Below are 20660 nucleotides of genomic sequence, written 5' to 3' on the forward strand. Positions count from 1 at the left end.
AGTGCTGGGAGGTTTTCTCAGATCGTTCACCCACTGCTCTAATAGTTTTCACTGGGGTCTGATCTGCTGGTGAGCACATCTATTGAAGGGTTTTATTTCTATGACACACACACATTTATATATATATTTAGGAAATTACAGTTGACTCTATGTCAACACTATGTCTGTAGTGTTTTCTTTTTTCATATTTTAGGTATCTTCTTTAAAGCATTTATCATGCTTATTGTTTGTGTCTAAGTGATAGTTTTTAGCCTAAAGTTTTTGCAGCTTTGATTCTGCTATTTGTTGTTGTCTACTGTTGTCATCTGCTGGTGACTGAACACAGCAGGCTATCCTTGATCTGTTCTGTGTAATTGTAGCATAGTGCATTTTCAGCAGAGTTTTTATCTGTGACAATCATGGTTAGCCTGAGTTCAGAGCTTGTCCTTCGGAAATTTGTTTTGCACTTGATTGATCCTGTTAGATGCTGTGGGGTTGTCACTCACCTGTAGGCTTAAAAGGACACCGAGAGTGGCTGCCCTGTGCCCTGTACTTCAGGTGGGGGCCCATGGGGTGGTGGCATGTCAGTCCACTTTTCTGAACATGATTACAAATGAATTTAGAAATGTCTGTCTTCTAGTGTCACAGGGGAGCCTATGGAAGACACCTACAGTGAGGCCTCTTTCAAATGTAATTATCTGGGATGACTCCACACCCATTGAGTTGCCCTTATAGTGAGCTTTACTGTCCTAGGACATATTTTTGTTACTTTTTCTGGGTGGATGTGCCTCGGTTATTCAGTGGACACTGAGGAATCTCAATCTGAGATGTTATTTGGCCGGTGGGTATAAATTCTCAGGAGACAGAGAGGGAGAAGGGTATACATACGTATGTGTATGTATGTTCACAGAACACACACGTACAATGTAGTGTTTCAACCTGAGTTTACACCAAAATAGACAAGTTTTCTGGTGTCTGTCTGCTAGTGGGTGGATTTTCTCCTACGCCTTTTCATAGGTGTTCTGTCCCTGTGCCCAGAGAGAATCCAGCCTCCTACAGGACCCTGTGCAAACGGGCCCTTACCTGCTTCTCTGGCCTCATCCACTGCCACCGCGTTTCTCTCACATCCATGCATCAGTCATCGTCGTCTTTTCTGTTCCTCAAATGTGTCAAGGTTATGTGTCGCTGTAACCTCTCCTGGAATGTCCTTTCACCGTCACCACACAGACCTAGCTCCTCCTTGTCATTGAGATCTCACCTCTCTGCAAGACCAGGACGTGTGAGGCTCGGTGGGAAGTGAAGATACAGGCCCCTTGTGAAACTGTTCAGGACAGTGACAGCGGAGCACTAACTCAGCCGTGGGCTTTCCTAAATGTGGGGCTCAGTTCCACTTAGTGCTTACCTGTTGCATCACTCTGGTATTTTTTCCTTACGATAATTACCAGTGTCTGAAATTATTTATTTGCTTGCTTATTCTCTATCTGCAATTGCTAGAGTATGAACTCTGTGCAAACAGAGACTTCTTCATTTTTTGCTGCTCTAGCACCTAGAATAGTGCCTTGACTCAATAAATATTTTGTTTGTTTAATGAGCAAATAACTTAGTCCATTATTTTCTGTGTTACAGATAGCAATCTACTTTAAGGCCAGATATATTTCAGAGTAACTTATCAATTCTTAAAGCCAGAAATTCTCAAATAACATGTTTTTAATAGATATAAAAGTAAACAATCAGAATTTTAGATCATCTTGGAAGTAAGAAAAATATTTTTTCCCATTCAGAGGGCTAAAGGTGAATTGTAACACCAAAAACAACAACAACAACAAAAAACCTACCTTGAATAGTTTATATTTAGGTTCTCAAGAACATGTGAAGGCAGATTTTGTTTATTTTTTAAATAGCAATTTTATGTTCTTCTCCTTAGAGTTCAAATAATTCTCAGTACTATCATATGGACTTAAGCAGGTTTTACCACCTTGAAAATATCAGTGATACTGAAATTTGTCATTAACATATTTTCTCTTGCCTGTAGATTTCATTACACCCTTGAACTAAGGACAGTCAGTCCAACATAGTCAGATAACTCAGTGCTAAACCTCATAAAAGGAAATGCATTTGAATTCATTAACTTCCGAGGTTCCCTATACTTACATTATTTTACAACTTTATCTTAAAATACTTTAAAATATTTTTATGAATATATAAATTTTAGACTAAAATTACTTTAAATCATTCCTGATTTGTTGTTTGATTAATGTACATTGTTAACTAAGCTTTTGTTAGTTCATAACAATTGAGAAATACTTGTATAGTCCCCCCAATAACAGCGGCTATGCTACTTATTAAAAATGTGGCAAACGCCCGCTCTATTTCTTACTGCATTTTCTTTTCAACTTTAAGTTGTACAGCCTACAGCAGCTTCTTCTTTAATGCTGTTCCAGCTGCTCAGCATTTTACAAATGATGTGACAGGCCAAGTACAAGGGGTTTTCATCAAGTACTTGATGTCGTAGCTGTGACAGCTGATGTCGCCGCAGCCCTGTGAAGCACAGAGCCATGCCTGATTGTGCTGTTGGGGTTTTCCCTAGCAACCAGGTACCTGCCATTCAGTGCACTTTTTTTTTAACTGAATATCAGTTGTTTTGATGGAGTCATTATTATCTCTTCAGGTTGACAGCCTTTAACAGTACAGACTATTCTTTCTGTTCATTACTAAGCTCTTTATGGGTCCTAAATGTGTAGTTTTGTTGAAATAATCCATCAGCGGGTATTCTGGTTAGTTCTGTTCGGTGAATAAGTAATAGACTGTGTGCGTCCAAGGATTGCAACTGTGCACTCTCCAGCCATCCCTGCACCACGCCCGGCCCTGGCCGACTGGACTAGCAGACAGGACTAATTGATTCTCTCATCTCCTTTCCTAATGGGTCTCCAAGCAGCCTGAGGATCTTTTTTAACACAGTACTGATTTTGCACAAACTAGTACATCCTAGATTCTAGTCCAGTCCTTTCATTATACAAACGAGGAAACTGAATCCCAGATATTTTAAGTGATTTGCTAAAATTCACAAAACCAATTAATGGCAGAGGTGGGACAATAAAGTAACTCAAATGACTCCCCATTAAATCCTCTTTGTCCCAGCACTAGTACTGTCGGTGAATTTCCCAGCTCTAGCCATCTTTGTGTTCAGCAGCCTGACTTTGATACAATCTTAAAGAAAGAGAATATTACCAATGTTGAAATTAGACCAGCTCAGCCCTCTCACGCAGACCCTCACGACTCTGCCGCCTGCAGCAGCTTCTCCAGTTCCCCTCTCAGAGACAGCCCCCCCAAACCATACCCGGCATAAACTGCGTTCTGGTGTGCATCATTCTCAGAAGAGGTTAGCCACACATTTTCATTCCATTTACCATTTTCATTCATAGCATGTCTGTACCAATTACCATTCTGCAAAAATGCCAAGGATCTTAAGACGAATGACTGATTTGGGAAGCTAAATGGCAGTTTTAGAGTTGCCTTTTTTTTTCCATGCACTAAGAAGATTGGAATAGGTCCAAATAAATATCCCACGATACATACTGTATATGTTTTCTCAGCAAGGATCTGCTTTTCATGGAACTGCTGGGCATCAATCTTCATTATGCATTTTGTATGTATCAGCTGCTCCACTGCAGATTGAGGACAAACGCTTACTCTAAGGATTCCGACAGGTTACAAATTATGTTGTTATAAATTTGATTCTCACTGGGCCAATCAGCTGAAAGTTCTACCAAGGTTTGTTTGTTTTTTTTTCCTGTTTTTTTTTTTTTCTGAGTCATGTAATTCAACAACGCTCCCCTGTCAGACTTCAGTAACGTGAAGGTATTATCCTTATTTGTCTCTGAGTGTGTTCTTGTATAATAGCCTCACTTTAAAAAGCACTCTGTTACTGCATTTCCCTGACATTTCTCCAGCTCTTGAATTGCGATTAGTTGCACAGACCAATTTGCAGCCTTGGTTTTTCCAATCTTTTTGACCAACTAGTAGCTAATCCTCAGTATTTTTGTATGTGTGTGCTGTCATAATTGTTCCTTTATTTGGTTTCCTCTGCCAGCAGCAGTGGAAATGAAACTTATTTTTACTATAATTTTGGAGATTACTCTGGGCCCTGTGAAAGTATGCCTTAGGGGTGATAATGTTCACCATTAAAGAATAGGAGTGATTCTCCAGGTGGTTGCACCTTCCCAGGGGAGGGGGTTAAGGGTGGTGGGATTGCATATAGTGTGAAGACAGGCAGTACCTTTGTTTCATTAACCCGGGTTGCTTTGGGAACCATTTATACAGTATTTTGAGCTAAAGACTATAAGAGATTTTTATATTTATACAGAGACATCATGGGAAATGTCTTGAAAGTTTAGGAAAGCCAGAAATGTGTCCCCTGAGTCTCTTCTCGGCCTTTGAGCTAGCCTGGGGTGTTGCCGGGAGGCGGCAGGATCTGCCTTGTGAGGAGACTGAACACAGGGGGCTGGGGGGCCTGACCAGGAGAGAAGCACTGGCTTTACAATTAGGAAAAGTTGAAGAGCTCTTCCTATACATAACAGGTATGTAGTAAATGTTTTTTTAATATTTTATTTATTTCTTTTTAGAGAGGGGTTGGGGAGGGAGAGAGAGGGAGAGAAACCTTGATGCTCTAGAGAAAGAGATTGGTTGCGCCTCTCTCACACCCCAACTGGGGACCTGGCCCACAACTCAGGCGCATGCCCTGACTGGGAATCAAACCAGTGACTTTCATTTCACAGACCGGCACACAATCCACTGAGCCACAGCAGCCAGAGCATATGTTGTAAATTTTGATGAATTGAAAGTAACTTAGAAATACAGCTTTTAGTTTACTATAAGGTGTCTCCTTTAGCTTTCAGTTTCTTATTTGGGTTAATCGACCTTCATTTTATATTCACAGCTCCTGTATTAGTAATCTGTTGCAATGTAACAAGCCTAAACTTTAGCAGCTTCAAAGAATAAACCTTTTCTGCTGCCAAACAGTCTCTGTGGGTGAAGGATCCAGAAGTAGCTTAGCTGAGAGGTCCACTCAGTGTCACTCATAAATGGCTGTCCCAGGTGTTTTGCTCATGTGCCTGTTGTCGTCCGTCCCTCGCTTCTCTCCCTGTGGGCTCTCCATCAGGCTGCTTCGGTGTCCTCGTGACGTGGCAGCTGGCTTCCCCAGCAAGTGCTACAGAGAGAGACAGGCAGAAGCCACTGCTTCCTTCCACAATAGTAGTTACACAGGCTGATCCACCAGGGAGCTTTACAGGGAGTGGAATCCCTGGGGGACAGCCTGCAGGCTGACTCCCGCAGCCCCACCTAAAAGTCATGTTTGAAGGAGATTGTAGTCAAAACAATAGCTTCTGTATTCCTATGGATGGCATGCATGGGTTGAGTCGTGACTGGTTAGTATGTGTCAGTGTATGGCTATGTTTATCATAACTGGCATATAACCTGTTTGTTTGTTTGTTTTCACTTTAAAGCACATTTGTATCTTGGATTGTGATTAGAATATCTGATTTATGTTTACCATTGTCGTAGAACAAAAGCTGCCAATCTGAGACAACAAAAATCAAAGATTCAGGATGCAGTTGTGTGCATCATCCGTGTGTAACTGCTTTAGCTACTTTAGGAGAGGTGGGCTGTGGGATTAGCTTCCTATTTTTGTCAAACTGCCACTCACATACTTTCCACATATTGCTCTTGTTTATGGAAACAGAAAACCATTTTCTGTTATAGAGCCACAATATAAATGAGAAAATAGTGAGCTGAAATGGGGAAATAGCATTATAATTATAACTCAGGAAATACGACTCAGAATTTTAAAATAAGTTTAGTATATGCTGAAAATGTTAGCATTTTTTAATGTACTTCAAGATAATTACATTGCAAACATAATACAATTTTTACCATTGTTTCCCAGTTGAAGGGCTTTAGGGATGTTTACATTCTTTCTTTTAAATCGCGCCAAGAGATATGTGTTGTTTTCTTGTCATTGGAACCTATACAGATAATAAAATGAAGAGTTTTCACTATTCATCTGTTACTATTATTTATCCTAGGCAAGTTGTCAAATAGCACTTTTAGGTGGTTATTATTTTGTAAGTGATCACAAGGTACCCTTCTGCACTGATGTCAAGAGTAAACCAAATCGTCTTTCTAAATGGAAATTTGTCAGTACATATCAAGAGGCCTAATGTCCACACCCTATAATTAGCAATCCCACTTCTAGAAATACGTTACAAAGAAATCATTGGAGCCCTGGCTGGGTGGCTCAGTTGGTTGAAACATTGTCCCATGCACCAAAAGGTTACAGGTTTGATCCCCTGTCAGGGCACATACCTAGGTTGTGGGTTCGAACTTGGTTGAGAACACGTGCCAGAAGCAACTGATCTCTCTCCCTCACTCCCTTCCTCTCTGTCTAAAATCAATAAATATATGCTCAGTGGAGGATTAAACAATTTTTTTAAAGATTTTACTTATTTTCAGAGAGGGAAGGGAGGGAGATGAGAGAGAGAGAGAGAGAGAGAGAGAAGGAGGGAGAGAGACATCAATGTGTGGTTGCTGGGGGTCATGGCCTGCAACCCAGGCATGTACCCTGACTGGGACTCGAACCTGTGACACTTTGGTTTGCAGCCCGCGCTCAATCCACTGAGCTACGCCAGTCAGGGCCGGATTAAACAATTTAAAAATTTTTAAATTAAAGATAATTGGAGAGAAGTCAAAGATACATATGTCCATGGCAGCATTATTATTATTAAAAATATTGGAATAATATCCAGTGGCAAATAATAAAATAAATACTACATTCTAATTATATTAGTTACCATAAAAGCTAAACTACTATAACCAAAAGACATATCTAAACAAAGAAGTTTATTTTGATCTTGGACAGACTTCCCCTCCAGCCCTTTCCCTGAAGCCAGACAGTTCAGTTTCTCCCCATATGTTCCTGGTGCTTTGCAAGCTGCTGGCACCTTCACTGGAACTCAGGGCAAGTGTTTGTGAGCAAGTGAGTCTGTGCTCAGGCCCATTAAGAGGACACTCAGGTACACAGCAGCTCTCCATCATGCCCAGACGGATCCCCGATGATCTTCACAGCCAGATATTGTGGGAACTTCTCTTCCCAGCACTGATGTTCTGGGCTGGGGAGCCCAGGGTGGAACTGGGAACCCTCTCTCCTCCACTGCCAAGACACCCTCCAGACTCTTAACCACCATACATGGGTGTGGGACCAGCCTGATTTGGGCCTCCGCCCAGTCACGGGCGTGTTTTGCGATATAGCCTTTCCTATAAGTCAGCTGGGCAACTGCTCGGCTAGCTGCCCACACAGCAACCCGACACCAAGGAATAGGCGAGAGTTACACGAGGTAACGAGGTAACTGTGCTGTTCACTCAGCTTTTATTGAATATAGGTTGACTCAAAGTAGAATGTCAACATACTTTAACATCCTACTCACACTTCAACAATCTAGGAGGAATATAACACATACACAGCAATCAGCGGTTGATTACGAACACGAGTTCCAGAGTCTCAGCAAACAGGCCCAGGAGACAGCACAGTGGGTTAGGGAGTGGTCAGCGTCTTGTGAGGAAAAGCCAGTCTCATAGGTCAGAGAGGGTCTCACGGGTCCAGATCCAAGAGGGCAGAGCCTCCGGCAGCCGATGCCAAGGGAGACCGGGAGTCATGGAGCAGCACTGTGGTGTGTGCAGCTCGGCTGTCTCAGTAGTGGTCTGGAACCTGCCTCACTTATGCCCTTGAGGGTGGTGGACTTTGACAGTTTTGACCCTCCCGGGTCGCTTGGTAAGTGTCTTGGCACCCCTGATGGCAAGTGGGGAGTTTCCACAGGAGCCTGTCTGTAGGTGGTCCCGTGCTGCAGATATGGTTGTTCTGATTGCGTGTGCAGATATCTTAAGTGTGCCTCCTTGCTAGGTATGTCTGGCATGATTTAGGTAGTTTCCTTCTTGAACCAAGTGTCGTGGCTGACTGGCAGCCATCCTGGTTGACGTGAGTGACTCTACTTTGTATATTTTATCCTGTCGTGACTGCACTACTGCCATGTTGTTGGTCCTGCTCGCCACATCCCTTCCTACCAGTCTCCGTGTGACTTCTTCCTCATATCCTTAGTCATAGGAATTCCCTTCAGATAATTCTGAAGGGTGGCTGTTGTATAATTTAGTTGTAATTTTGATGTGGTGATAGGAGCAGGCAAGCACAGTTCTGCCTACTGTGCCATCTTGATCAGAAGTTCCCTTTTCAAGTTTCAGACAAGGAGGGATCATAAGCTAAGTCTCCCAGGAGTTCCCATTCACCCTGCACCATGATCCATTTATTTATTCACAGACCACCTTCCCCTTTACCCTTTCTACCTACTCATTTTTATCCTAAAATTTATCATAATATTTCCAAAAGATAATGCTTACATTACTAAATAGAAATAAGAATAAGATTATTCATGGTTGCATGACAAGTAGACTTGTTCTACTGAGTAAAGAGGAAGTTAAGGAAGTATACCAAGATGTTTTAAAAGAGAAAACAATTTTGACAGATAAATAAAAGGGGGAAAAAAACACATTGTCCTAGGAACCCAGGTAATGTTACTTCCTCTTTTGGGAAACACATCATATCCACAAAGAAGTACTGTGTAGAACTTTGTAGAAGAAAGAAATAGTTTTTTGTCTTTGGGGCCCAGGGCTGCAAATACACCCAATTTAATAATAGCAACAATAATTACAGTTGCTTTCATAATCATATCATTATATGCTAAGCATTTTTAAATGAAGATATCGAGTCTCAAGTAGGTTAAATGATGTAAGGTCCTTGGTGGAAGTTGTGATTGAGCCAGAATTCGGAATGTAGCTATGTTCCTACATGGTTAACCTCTGTGGAAAAGGGGCCGAATACCCAAGTCCAGCCCCATTTCCTCTGTAGCTCTTAACCAGCTGAGTTGCTCCTGCCATATCCTCAGAGGTTCACCTTGACATTCAGGTTAATGAAATTGTTTTACTGTATTGCAGGGCCACAACTTTAATTTTCTTAAAAAAAAACATTTACAGAAAATTTAATTGTGGCAAACATTTGACACATAAAAAAAAATGTTCTAAGGTAAGTGGGACCAAAAAAGAGCTCAAAGTAGGCCATTTACTGAAATTTCAAATTTGATCAGTACTTTCTCCCAGGGAAAATAGTCTTTGAACCTGTTACAAACGGAGAGGATTTAGATAAAGTATTTAACTCCTTGAGCTGTCTCCTACACTCCACAGGGTCAGGACATTACAAAGGATGATTCACTCACCAAGGCCGAGCCCAGATTTAGTATTCTTTGTGTGAAGTTTTCCCAGCTCCTAAAATTTTGTGAAACCGGATTTTCTCTTTTGTGATCAGGGCAGCCAGACTAATCTAACCATCCCAGAGGACCCACCTCTGAATTTTGGGTTCTCTCTGTCCCAGTGTCTGCTTAGAATGTGCACTTCAGATACACCAGGGCCCCCCTTCTCCTAAGGGGCAGAACCTTGAGACATATCAGCCCTAGGAACTGTTCTGGGAAAATTTCTACCCAAAGCAAACCCAGGCTGTCCTCAATTGGAGAGTTCCCTTTATTTTATAATAAAACCATAGCAGGTCTCCTTCAAGCTAGAGTATGTGCTTTCCACTAAGATTTTTCTTGATCTCCTAAGACTGTTGCCTGCCTTATTTCTAGACACAGGTCTGTGACAATAGTTACCTCAACCCCACAGAGTACAAATTCATTTAGGACCCAAGATAGAGCCCAGACACAGAATAATTCCCAGTTCCTATGTCCATGAGACACCCATAATCTGAGATTGTCCATTGTGTATTCACTTGTCCAGGACTGACTGTGGAGGTCGGGGGGCAGGCTTGGTGGAGGGGAGCAAAGCGGGGGAAAGTGGGACAACTGTAATAGCACAACCAATAGGATTTTAGAAAAGGAATATTCCTCATTAGCAGCCATTAGAGCCAAACTCCTAGACAACTCTACAGATATTAAGGCAAACGTGCTCAGCTCCTCGTTCAGGATGTACCGGGGTCCTCCACAAGCGCACGCCCCCACTGCATCCACTGCTACCAGCCCCTCTGCTCTCTGAGAGAAATACCACAGATTTCCCCTGACGTCTCTTCCACGGTGTGCTGTGTGTGCTGGGAAGTACAGATACTCTCATGTCACTTGCCAAATTTTTTTGCTCTGTATCTAATCATTTTAATTGGCTCTTACCTTTTAGTAAATGATTATTGAATGATGGAATGAATTAATATTTATATTCACCTATTCCAATGCTTAATCTCCTACCTAGAACATACCAAACATTCATTTATTGTAATAATTAAGTAAAGGAGTAATTACTTGGAGTTAAAATACATGTAACTATATTAAGTACCTGCTGTAGACTATCAAAATATAATTCCTATAAAGACTAAAGGACACATTACATTGCTAACCCATTATCTCCTTACCTGAAAGTGCTTCAGAAATCAAAGAATTTCAGAATTGTGAGGTATTGTTTCATTGTCACATTGTCAAAGGGTGAAGATGATTTATTCTTTTAACAAATATTTGTCGAGCCCCAGCTATGTGCTGGCCTCAGAGGCTCAGGGGTGTGGTAGGGAGTGAAGTGGGGGAGGGGCTGGGAGATGCTGGAGGAGCCAGCTGGTGCAGGGGCCTCCCCAAGGCTGAAGATACCTGGGCTGTTTTTAGGAGCATGAGCATGGGTGTGACATGACTGGTTTGCTCCAGTGCCAGTAACAGATTAGGAGGAAGGATAGGGTGGATTTCTTGGGTATTTTTTTAACATAGTTGACATACATTATATAAGTTTCAGGTGTACAACATAGTGATTCGACACCTATAAATAGATTTTAATGGACCTACTAAGGTATATGTTCACCCAAATGGTAGGAAAACTATCTTTGATTTTGACAAATTAAACCATTTTTTATTTAGAAGGAACCAGACAGATAAGAACTTTAATAAACACTCAATTCAATATTACCTGGCTTTGACAGTAGGGGGCGCCATGAGCCAAGAAATATGGGGGTGGATCTAGAAGCCAGAAGGCAAAGAAATGGGTTTCCCTTAGAGTCTCCAGAAGTTATACACACACACAAAATAGAGGGATTGAGACACATCTCAGTTTTATAATTTTGTTTCACTGGTGCTAATCAGTATGGTGTTTCAGACATTTCAGTACAAACCAGGAAGTGAGAAAAAGGATAACGGGAAAGAAGGGGAAGGGTCGTCAATGAACATGTATAAACGATCCATGGACAAAGCCAAGGGCGGGTAGGATTGAGTGTCAAAGGTGGGGGGGGCAGGGGAGAGTGATGGGGGTGGAATGGAGACAACTGTACTGGGACAACAATAAAAAAAATAAAATATAGCATCCACTCATAATTTAGAAAGTCTAACAAATTTGGACTAGAAGGGAATTTCCTTCCCTCTTATTAATAAGGTATTTTGAAGATAAATCTAAAGCAAACAACATATTAACAATGAAATGTTGAAGACATTCTCTTTAAGATCAGGAACTAGACAAGGGTACCATCATCTCCCATTCTGTTCAGCCCTGTACTCTACCTGGCCCACAGAGAAAGGCAAAATAAAGTAGTCAAACAATTTTTAAAAAGGCAATTGCAGTTCAAGTGCTTAATTTGTAAAGCTGTTACATTTGCACTTTGTGGTAACTTGATATAAAATAACATGAAACTGCTATACACTTTATAGTTTTATGATAATGTTTTTCCATCTCACTGTTCACTAAATTTTGTCAATAACTAGTGGCAGGATTTCACTTTTAAGTAATTGCGGAGACATTCCATATGTATTTTCATCCTCTAAGCTGCTTCTGCGGAAATATTGTAATTCCTCACTGCCGTGGCTGTATCAGATACAGTCCCGTGGCCCCACGTTTTGGAAGGAGACTGCTTACCACCGCCGCCTGATTGCTTAGAGTCTCTGTTCTCCCTGTGACACGTGTGCGGTGTCGGCATCCCCTCCCTCACGCCAGTTATCTCATTACTGAGATTGTCAGGAGGTTTTGTAACTTCCAACTCATAAAGGCATTGTTTCTGTGCTAATTATTGTTTTGTGCTTTGGGGCAAGGTGGATACTGAGTTCGAAAAGAACAAACAAGGCCCAGAGGCCCAGATGTGTCCGGACGCTGCTCGTTGTTTTAACCCCTGCCGCTGCAAGCAGCGCTGTGTCGTACTCATACTGGGGAGAGGTTTGGTGACGTGCTCCCCCACCGACATTAGGGCAGAACCCTGACTTACAGGAGATTACAAGCAGAGTTCTCATCTTGTTTTCCATTTTGATTCCTTAAAAAGTAAGGCAGCTCAAGAAGGAGAGGCTTTCATATATACATGAACTAGTGGGATGACTATGTTGAAGGAAAAGGAAACAGAAGACTGGGTTTCAGAGGGTACCTCTGCTGTGTATGTCTGAAAGACTTGTCTCATGAAGAGTGGGCACAGCGATGCTGTTTCTTTGATTATGAGAATTTAATGTTAATGTATAATAAGGTGTTTCATATATGATAAAACTTTATACAAACGTTAGTTTCATCAAGTGAAGATTTACAGCTACTTCTATAGGGAGCACAGCTGTCATAAAGAAGCCACAGAACTCACACTTGATGGAAGGCAGCTGGAGCAGGGCCTGAAAAGAATCCAAGAACCAGATCATACCACTGTTTGCATCAAGATAGCCTACAGCGATAAATCAGCTACATTCATTCCCATGCACCTGCAAATAAAAGCCAGCCAGGGAGGGATATGTGCAGGCACTCCTAACGGTGGAAGGAAAATCAAATCAGACTACTGGTGTGTTTGAAATTCTTCAAGCTTGGGATGATACAGATGAATTTTGCAATGCTTATGGTAAGGAAACATGTCTTTCCTATCCTGCCACAGGCCATGACCTTTTTAATTAATTAGAGGTTAATGTCTTTTAAAAAATTGGCTATGTATTCTGTAATGCTTACAATATAGTAGAGCAGGGGTATCAAACTCATTTTCACTGGGGGCCACATCAGCCTCAAGTTTGCCTTCAAAGGGCCGAACGTAATTTTAGGACGGTATAAATGTAACTAGGGGCAAGGAGCTCGGTGCTGCCGTGGGGTAGAAACAAGGTGCTGGGCCGGATAAAACAAGGCGGAGGGCCGGATTCGGCCCGATGGCCTGGTGTTTGCCACTTGTGTAGTAGAGAAACTGGTGTGAGATGTCCAGAGATCAGCTTAATGGGAAATGATAAACGTATATTTAACAAGCACTTATTGATCATTGATTATGTGTAAAGTGTGCTAAGTGCTGACCTATGAAGTGTGGGGAATAAAGAGGAGGACAGCCCTGGCTGGCGTAGCTCAGTGGATTGAGCGCGGGCTGCGAACCAAAGTGTTGCAGGTTCGATTCCCAGCCAGGCCACATACCTGGGTTGCAGGCCTTGACCCCCAGCAACCACACATTGATGTCTCTGTCTCTGTCTCTCTCTCTCTCTCTCTCTCTGTTTCTCTCTCTCTCTCTCTCTCATCTCCCTCCCTTCCCTCTCTAAAAATAAAAATTAAATTAAAAAAAAAAAAAGGAAGACAGGCGCTGTGTCCTCACTGGAGAAAGGTCACAGGGGTGCAAGGGAGTAAAAGACGTCAGGAAGGCCCTGCCTGGTGTGGCTCAGTTGGTTGACTGTCGTCCTGCAAAGCCAAATGCTGGTTCGATTCTCAGTCAGGACACACGTCTGTATTGTCGGTTTGGTTCTCTGCTCAGAGGGCAGGTACAAGAAGCAACCAATCGATATTTCTCACGTCGATATTTCTCTCCCTCGCTCTCTCCCTTCCCCCGCTCTAAAAAAAAATAAATAAAATCCTTAAAAAGAAGTCAGGAAGGAGAACTAACCCTTAAGTGTGGAAACGCGTCAGGTCCCTGACTTGCAACTTGAGAAGGAGGGACGGTGTGACTCCTCAGCATCGTGAGATCCTGGTCCTAGCACAGTCACATGAGGGCCGGTCATAATCCTGTCCCACAGAAACAACTTTGGTCCTATTTTAAATTGCATTCATTTCATTTACTTGGTTTTTTTGTTTGTTTGTTTAAAGCCAGCCTCTATACCAGTAAATGGTTTAGATACAGCAATAAATATAATTGTGTTAATGCATGTCTTAAAATGTCTTTTCATCCCACCTAATACTCTCAAAGTTTACCCTTGTCTGTGATTTGATAATCTCAGTAATTCTAAAGGTTTTATTTTTTTTACTGGGGAATAATAGTAATTAATAAAGTAGATAACTTTTTAAACTTGCCTTTGTGTGACAGTCCTCTGCAGAAAATGGTAAACCATTAAAACCGAAGAAAAGGCAGGACAACAGAAAACCCCTAAGGCCGAGATCTTCAGCCTGGTCTGCACACTGCAAGCTCAGGAGCCTTTCTTTTCCAAAATCAGTCAGCTGCACACATGTTCAAGTTTAACTGCTATGCTACCACCCTTGACAACTTTATTTCACATTAGATTATTACATATGAAGTACGCCAGTGAACAGAAGTTAGGATGTGTGAGTAGTAATGAGTCGATGTAATTTTTCCTGCTTGCTTGGATGGGATGCCCACAGGCTGGCATTTCTCATCATCCTAGCCCTCTGACAGGCATTGCGTCTCTTTATTTCTCCTCAGAGGGCGGTGCAGGTGTCTTCTCGTGGGGAGTCATCCTGTCTTTTCCTAGGCACTTCTCCACCACCATTCTCAGACTATGTGCAGTCGGCTCATAAATTCCAATAAACAGTTATTAAACCTTCAGGGCACCCATTTTGTTCTGAGGTGATACCTTAACGATCCTGGTCAAAGCAGCCGCAGTCCCGCGTCAGGAACTGGACATGAAGGCACGCACTGCTGACACTCTCGGTAAGGAGCCAGCAAGTAGAGGGTGAGCAGTGAGCCCTGTGGAAGAGTCGATGCGTCACACTAGCATAGCAAGCCCACCCTCCCCTTTCTCCAAAAATCCTTCAGGGGTGTCTGAACTTTTGGCGTCTCCGGGCCACACTGGAAGAAGAGTTGTCTTGGGCTACACATTAAGTACAGTGTAACATGTAATCACAGAATAACACAATGCTTTAAGTAAATTTATGATTCTGGGTTGGGCTGCATTCACAGCCATCCTGGGCCACAGAGTGGACACCCCTGTGTCGTCCATAAACTCCTTTGGAAAGGGGGCCAAGTTTCTCGATGACTGCAGTTAGACAGAGTTTTGAAGTTTTGTGTTCCAAACACAAGTGGTGTTTTCTCCCATACCCCGTATGTGAACATGAAGCAGTTACATAATTTCATCGTGGTGAATGTTGATGCTCTATAAAAATACATGTACTCCCTGCGGCAGGAGCAGTGGCACCACGTAGTTCCTTTGATTATTCTTTGGGCTTAAGACTCTCTAGCTATCTGAAGAAGTAACACAGAGTAACAGAAACAAACAGTGCTTTACCCAGGAGCTCTCATTTGAGGTGAGTGTTGAGTAGGCAAGGCAGAACTGTACCACCTTCCATGAGAGCTGTTAATTTCTAGATGTGTTTACAGTAAAGGAAGCACTGTGGATTCCATGGCTGGAACAGGGAGCCAGTCGTTTATTTGGTCTGCATGCCAGGCGTGAATTTCTAATCATTCTGCTGGTGAAAATCAGTTCTCTCCCTCTGCCAAAATAAGACTGATCTCTCCTGCTTGCATACTATCTGCAGCGGTGCTTCACATCACCCTCTGCGCAGCTCCCGCTATTGTAGCCTGCTGTGTCTGCTCCAGGACGCGGTGAGGGGGCCCCATCCGAGAGTGAGATGTTTTCTAATCCCAACCCACACACCGATGTCAAAGTATTTATGTTCTTTCTCTGGAGCGTTATGTTCTCCCACCAGCAGTCACTAAGCCAGGAAAACATGAGGGTACTTTGCAACAGCTTTTGGAATATACGTTTTTATTTTTCAGTTGAGATTTCTAGTGTTTATATTTTGAAGGTCAGGTGTGATGTCACAGTCTTAGTCATTAACTGTCTACCTATTGCTGAGTGTGTAGCTCCTTAAGCCTGGGCCTGCAGTGCTTTTACGCAGATAAACGTGCGTAAGTGCCAGATGGTGAGAAGCTGCATCAGAGCCAGCGCAGAGCGTACCCAAAAATATGCCACTTTCCATCATTCCAGCAAGAGACTATGGAAGGAACTTGGGTCATAATGAATGAGAATAGTAAATAGAATTGTTCAGTGAATTTTAGTGATGTGATTATTTGTAAGTATTCCCTTCCTAGGAGCTACCTTTCCTTTTTGCTTACTTCCCTTCTCTCCCTTTGTCTCCTTTTCTCTCTCCTTTCCTCACCTTTTCTCTCTCTCCCACCCCACCCCTTTTTTCTATTTTCTCATTTCAGTATCTTCATAACTCACAAGACTCCTTGATTGCTTGCAAATGAGGTGGAGGATTATTGATTAGGGAATTTCTGATGCTTTTTTTTCCTACTCATGGTTAAATGCCAATATAAAGACTTCTTTCATCACTCAGTGACCATTTATCTCTACAGAAACACTGTTATGGATTGGAGGCTGGGGTTTTAAAAAGAGAGGGGATACAAACTGACTATTCTTCTGGCAAAAGTTTAATAAATTGCTCTCTTTGTGCCAAGCAGTTAACACTGTATTTAATCTCTGTAACAAGCCTAATAGAGACTCACATTACAGCTGATAAGTGGCCAAACCAAGATACAAAACCATGCGGCCTCATGCTGGACCCTGTGTCCTTGACCCTTGTGTTCTGCTGCCTGGGATGAGAGCCCCGTAGAGAGAGCCAGTTAGAAGCAAGCCACGGGTCATTCCCACGCTCAAGGGGAGAGGACTGTACAAGACAACAAATGTCAGGGAGCACTGGTCACAGAGAGGCTGCTCCAGTGAGCCTACCATGGAGATGTGCAGCTGGTGACACAGACACTCAGGAGTCTGAATTAGGGTGGTAGTAAAGCAAAGAGAAAGGCAGACTCAGATTCCAGAATTATGTCTAGGAAATACGATTTCTTGCACATACCTTATCTCATGTAAACCTCAAAATATCTCTCTGAGGTAGGTGCCCAGAAAATCCTTATTTCACAGAGGAGGACAGAGGCTTTAAAAAGTTAAGTGCCTGTATAACATACGTCCTAGCTTCAAAGCTGGGGTCTCAGCCTAGATTTGAATGCAAGATGTCAGTCCCCAGAGTTCACAGGCTTAGCCATTTTCCTTTTTCTTGGACTTAAAAAGTACAGACGATTTAAACACAAAAAGGTAACAAAATATTGAAAATAACTTTTGACACTAATCCATTTCAACTCAGGAAATGGGAGTGTTAACTAAAATAGAAATTTCTTCAGTGTCACTATTAAAGTAATACATGCTGTGCATACACTGCGTGTGCTAAGCACTCAGTATGCATTATCACATGGAATGTTCCCAACAGCCTGTGATAATGATGCTTCTCCCTATTTACAGATCAGGAAACAGGACTGTGTCTGTGCCCACTAAACTCTAGTTTCCACAAATGCAACACCTCTGATGTCTGGCACATAAATTTTAGAGTCATGATTTAAACTCACAACAGCACCACCCTGTCTCCCGGAGAAGACAGTGCATTCCATTGTAGCCCTAGTATTTCTGAGGCCATAGCAGGATATCCAGATACGGATGTTCAGCGCATAGCTCAATTCTGTCCACGGAGCTCGAGAAATAGGTCAAGGCTAGAATAACCCATCAAGGAGCATCCATGTGGAGATTAAAAAGCCTTCAAAAGGGATGAGATCATTAAGAGAGATGGGATAAACCCTAAAATAGAACCTTACAGAACACCTGCATTTAGAGGTTGAGGGGAGGAAGAGGCATTTTAAAAAAGCACTGAAGATATATACATCAGAGAGATAATATCGAGATGCAGATGTAAAAGCAAAGGAAAGAGAGAAGGAGGGTTGTCAGCAAAATCAGCCACCACAGAGTAATCCAAGAGCCTCAGAAATAAGGCAAGGTAAATGAATGGGAGGATCTGGAGGTCGCTGATGACTTTGGACGAGCAGATTCAAGAAAACAGCCTCAGTGTCTGTGGATGGGAGGCCTGGGCCATGAAGGAAAGACTGGGTAGCGAGGATGTAGAGCTCACCAGTGTAAACTTCTCTGGGATTTTGGACAAGCTAGTAGTGAGCAGGTTGACTATGTGAATAGGAGAGGTCTCATGTGTTGTAACCAGAAGGGAAGACTTGGGTAGGAAGAAACTGAAGATGGCAGAAAGACAGTAGCCTGTTGAGCAGACGAGGAGAATGAGGACGGGACCAGTAATAGGAAGGGCAGTTCTTAGAAAGGGCAAGAGACATGGTACCATTTGAGGAAGGAGAGGAGTCTGAAGAAAGTACAGAAAAGTAGAGGGTCAGTACCCAAAAATGAGAGCTCCTGATTTTTAAAGGAGGTAAGTTCTTAGTACCTAGAAAGCAGAGGGAAAGATTTCAGTATAGCAAGAAATATTTTAATTAAGTCAACAGTGGAGAAATGTTTATTAAATGCCTACTGTGAAATAAGCAGAAAATTTTCGTAGAGAAGACAACAAAGGATAAAAATTTAAAAATATAATTTGGTAGCCAACCGAGAAGAAACAGTGAGAACGTACAATGGAACCCCACAGCATGGTTTTGTAATTTTGCCCAGCTTCTGAAGAGCAGCTCCTGAAAGAAATTAATGGTGCAGCACCGGGCTGGGACCTGAAATGGAGAGAACAGCAGACAAGCATGGATTCTTCAGGCCAGCAAAGACAATACTGGCATGGTCTAAGCTAAGCAATGACATGAATGAACACAGAGAAGAGTTAAAATCTAAAGACTGTGATTTGGGCCCTGAATGGGAAGGTCAGTTAGCTGGAGTATCATCCTTTACACAAAAAGGTCACGGGTTCAATTCCCGGTCAGGGCATAAACCTAAATTGCAAGTTCAGTCCTCAGTCAAGGTGCATGTGGGAGGCAATGGGTCAATGTTTCTCTCTCTCAAAAAAAATAAAAATAAAATAAAAACATATCCTCAGGCGAGTATAAAAAATTCTAAAGACTGTGATTTGGGTGCAGACCAAGTTGCCATAAATGAGGAAATAAAGTGCTTAATCAGAAAAGTCTGAGACTTTGAAGTCAAATAGTTCCAAATCAAGCACTTTATAATGTTCCTTCTCTGCAGTTTCTGAGGTTAAATAAGGAATTCTGTATGAAGCCAAGGTATGGGCCAGAAGTAAAAATAAATGGATGAGAGGAGGTGGAGAAGATGACTGACTAGACACCTAAGTCACAAGACAGGTGGGATGTTTGGATGGAACTCAAACAGGACAACAAGAGTAGCGTTTGGATGTCAAGGTTCAAAAATACAGGTTGATGGAGGCAGAACAGCAGTCTAATAATGACAATAAGGAGTAAGAATGTTTTGGGGGCTGATTGTGTCTTAAGAATTGGAAGTTCAGCTTCAGAATCAAAGACTGCAGGAGACTTTGCTTCACCTTAGAACTAGGAGGCAAAGGCAACAGGAAGTGGCTGAGAGAAGCAAGAGCGCACAGCAGGAAGGGGAAGAGTTGGTTGGAATCAAATGTAAGAATGCTTTCCTTGCCCTCTATCCTGTCACTCCTTCACAGGTGACCTTTCTAATCCTTAAAATTACCTGTAGGGCATTATCCCCATCTTACAGACGAAGAGAAAAAAATCTGGTTCTGAATGTGAATCTTGTCCTGACTGCAAAATCTAAAGTCTTTCCACCACAACACACTGACTCTGTGGTCTTAAAATGTTACTGCAGCTCCTAAGGACTAACTGCATATCATGTCTGACTTATATGGAATGGCTATGAAACAGTATATTTCTTTTTATTTTTTTAGTATAATTGACATATATTAGTTTCTGGTGTACAACATGATTCAATATTTGCATATATTGCAAAATAATCACCACCGTAAGTCTGGTTAATATCCATCACCATAGTTACAGGGTTTTTTCCTTGTGATGAGAAATTTTAAGCTCTCTTAGCAACCTTCACAGATGCAATATGGTATTATCTCCAGTCTGCACGCTGTACATGGCATCCCTGTGACTGACTTCTTTTATAACTGGAAGATTGTACTGTTTGACCCATTTTACCCACTTCCCACCCTGGCAACTCCCAGTCTGTTCTCTGTGTCCATGAACTTGGTTTTTCTTGTTGGTTTTTGATTCGTTTCAGTATTGCACATTCAAGTGACATCACGTGGTATTTGTCTTTGTCTATTCCACTTAGTGTGATGCCTGTGAGGTCCACCCGTGTTGTCATAAATGGCAGGATGTCCTTTTTATGGAATATTCCAATATGTGTATACTTTCTTTACCCACTCATCTGTCAGTAGCCACCAGGTTGCTTCCATGTCTTGGCTATTGTATATATGCTGCAGTGAACTTGGGGGTACGGATATCTTCTTGAGTTAGTGTTTTTGTTTTCTTTGGATAAATACCCAGAAGTGGGTTTGCTAGATCACATAGTAGTTCTATTTCTAATTTTTTGAGGAATGGTCATTCTGTTTTCCACAGTGGCTGAACCAATTTACATTCCCACCAACAGTGCACAAGGGTTTCTTTTTGTCCACATCCATGCGGACACTTGTTATTCCTTCTTTCATGCAAAGGT

General features: G+C 42.1%; 1 protein-coding gene across 1 annotated transcript in view; it reads left to right on the top strand.

Annotated features, from left to right (window-relative positions):
• The window catches only part of SLC2A13 (solute carrier family 2 member 13), a 288415-nt gene that overhangs the window by 257651 nt on the left and 10104 nt on the right, over window positions 1-20660 (top strand). The gene's annotated exons all lie outside the window — the stretch shown is intronic.

This window comes from Phyllostomus hastatus, unplaced genomic scaffold (genome assembly GCF_019186645.2).
Source record: "Phyllostomus hastatus isolate PE091 unplaced genomic scaffold, TTU_PhHast_1.1 phas_scaffold_93, whole genome shotgun sequence".
NCBI classification, from domain to species: domain Eukaryota; kingdom Metazoa; phylum Chordata; class Mammalia; order Chiroptera; family Phyllostomidae; genus Phyllostomus; species Phyllostomus hastatus.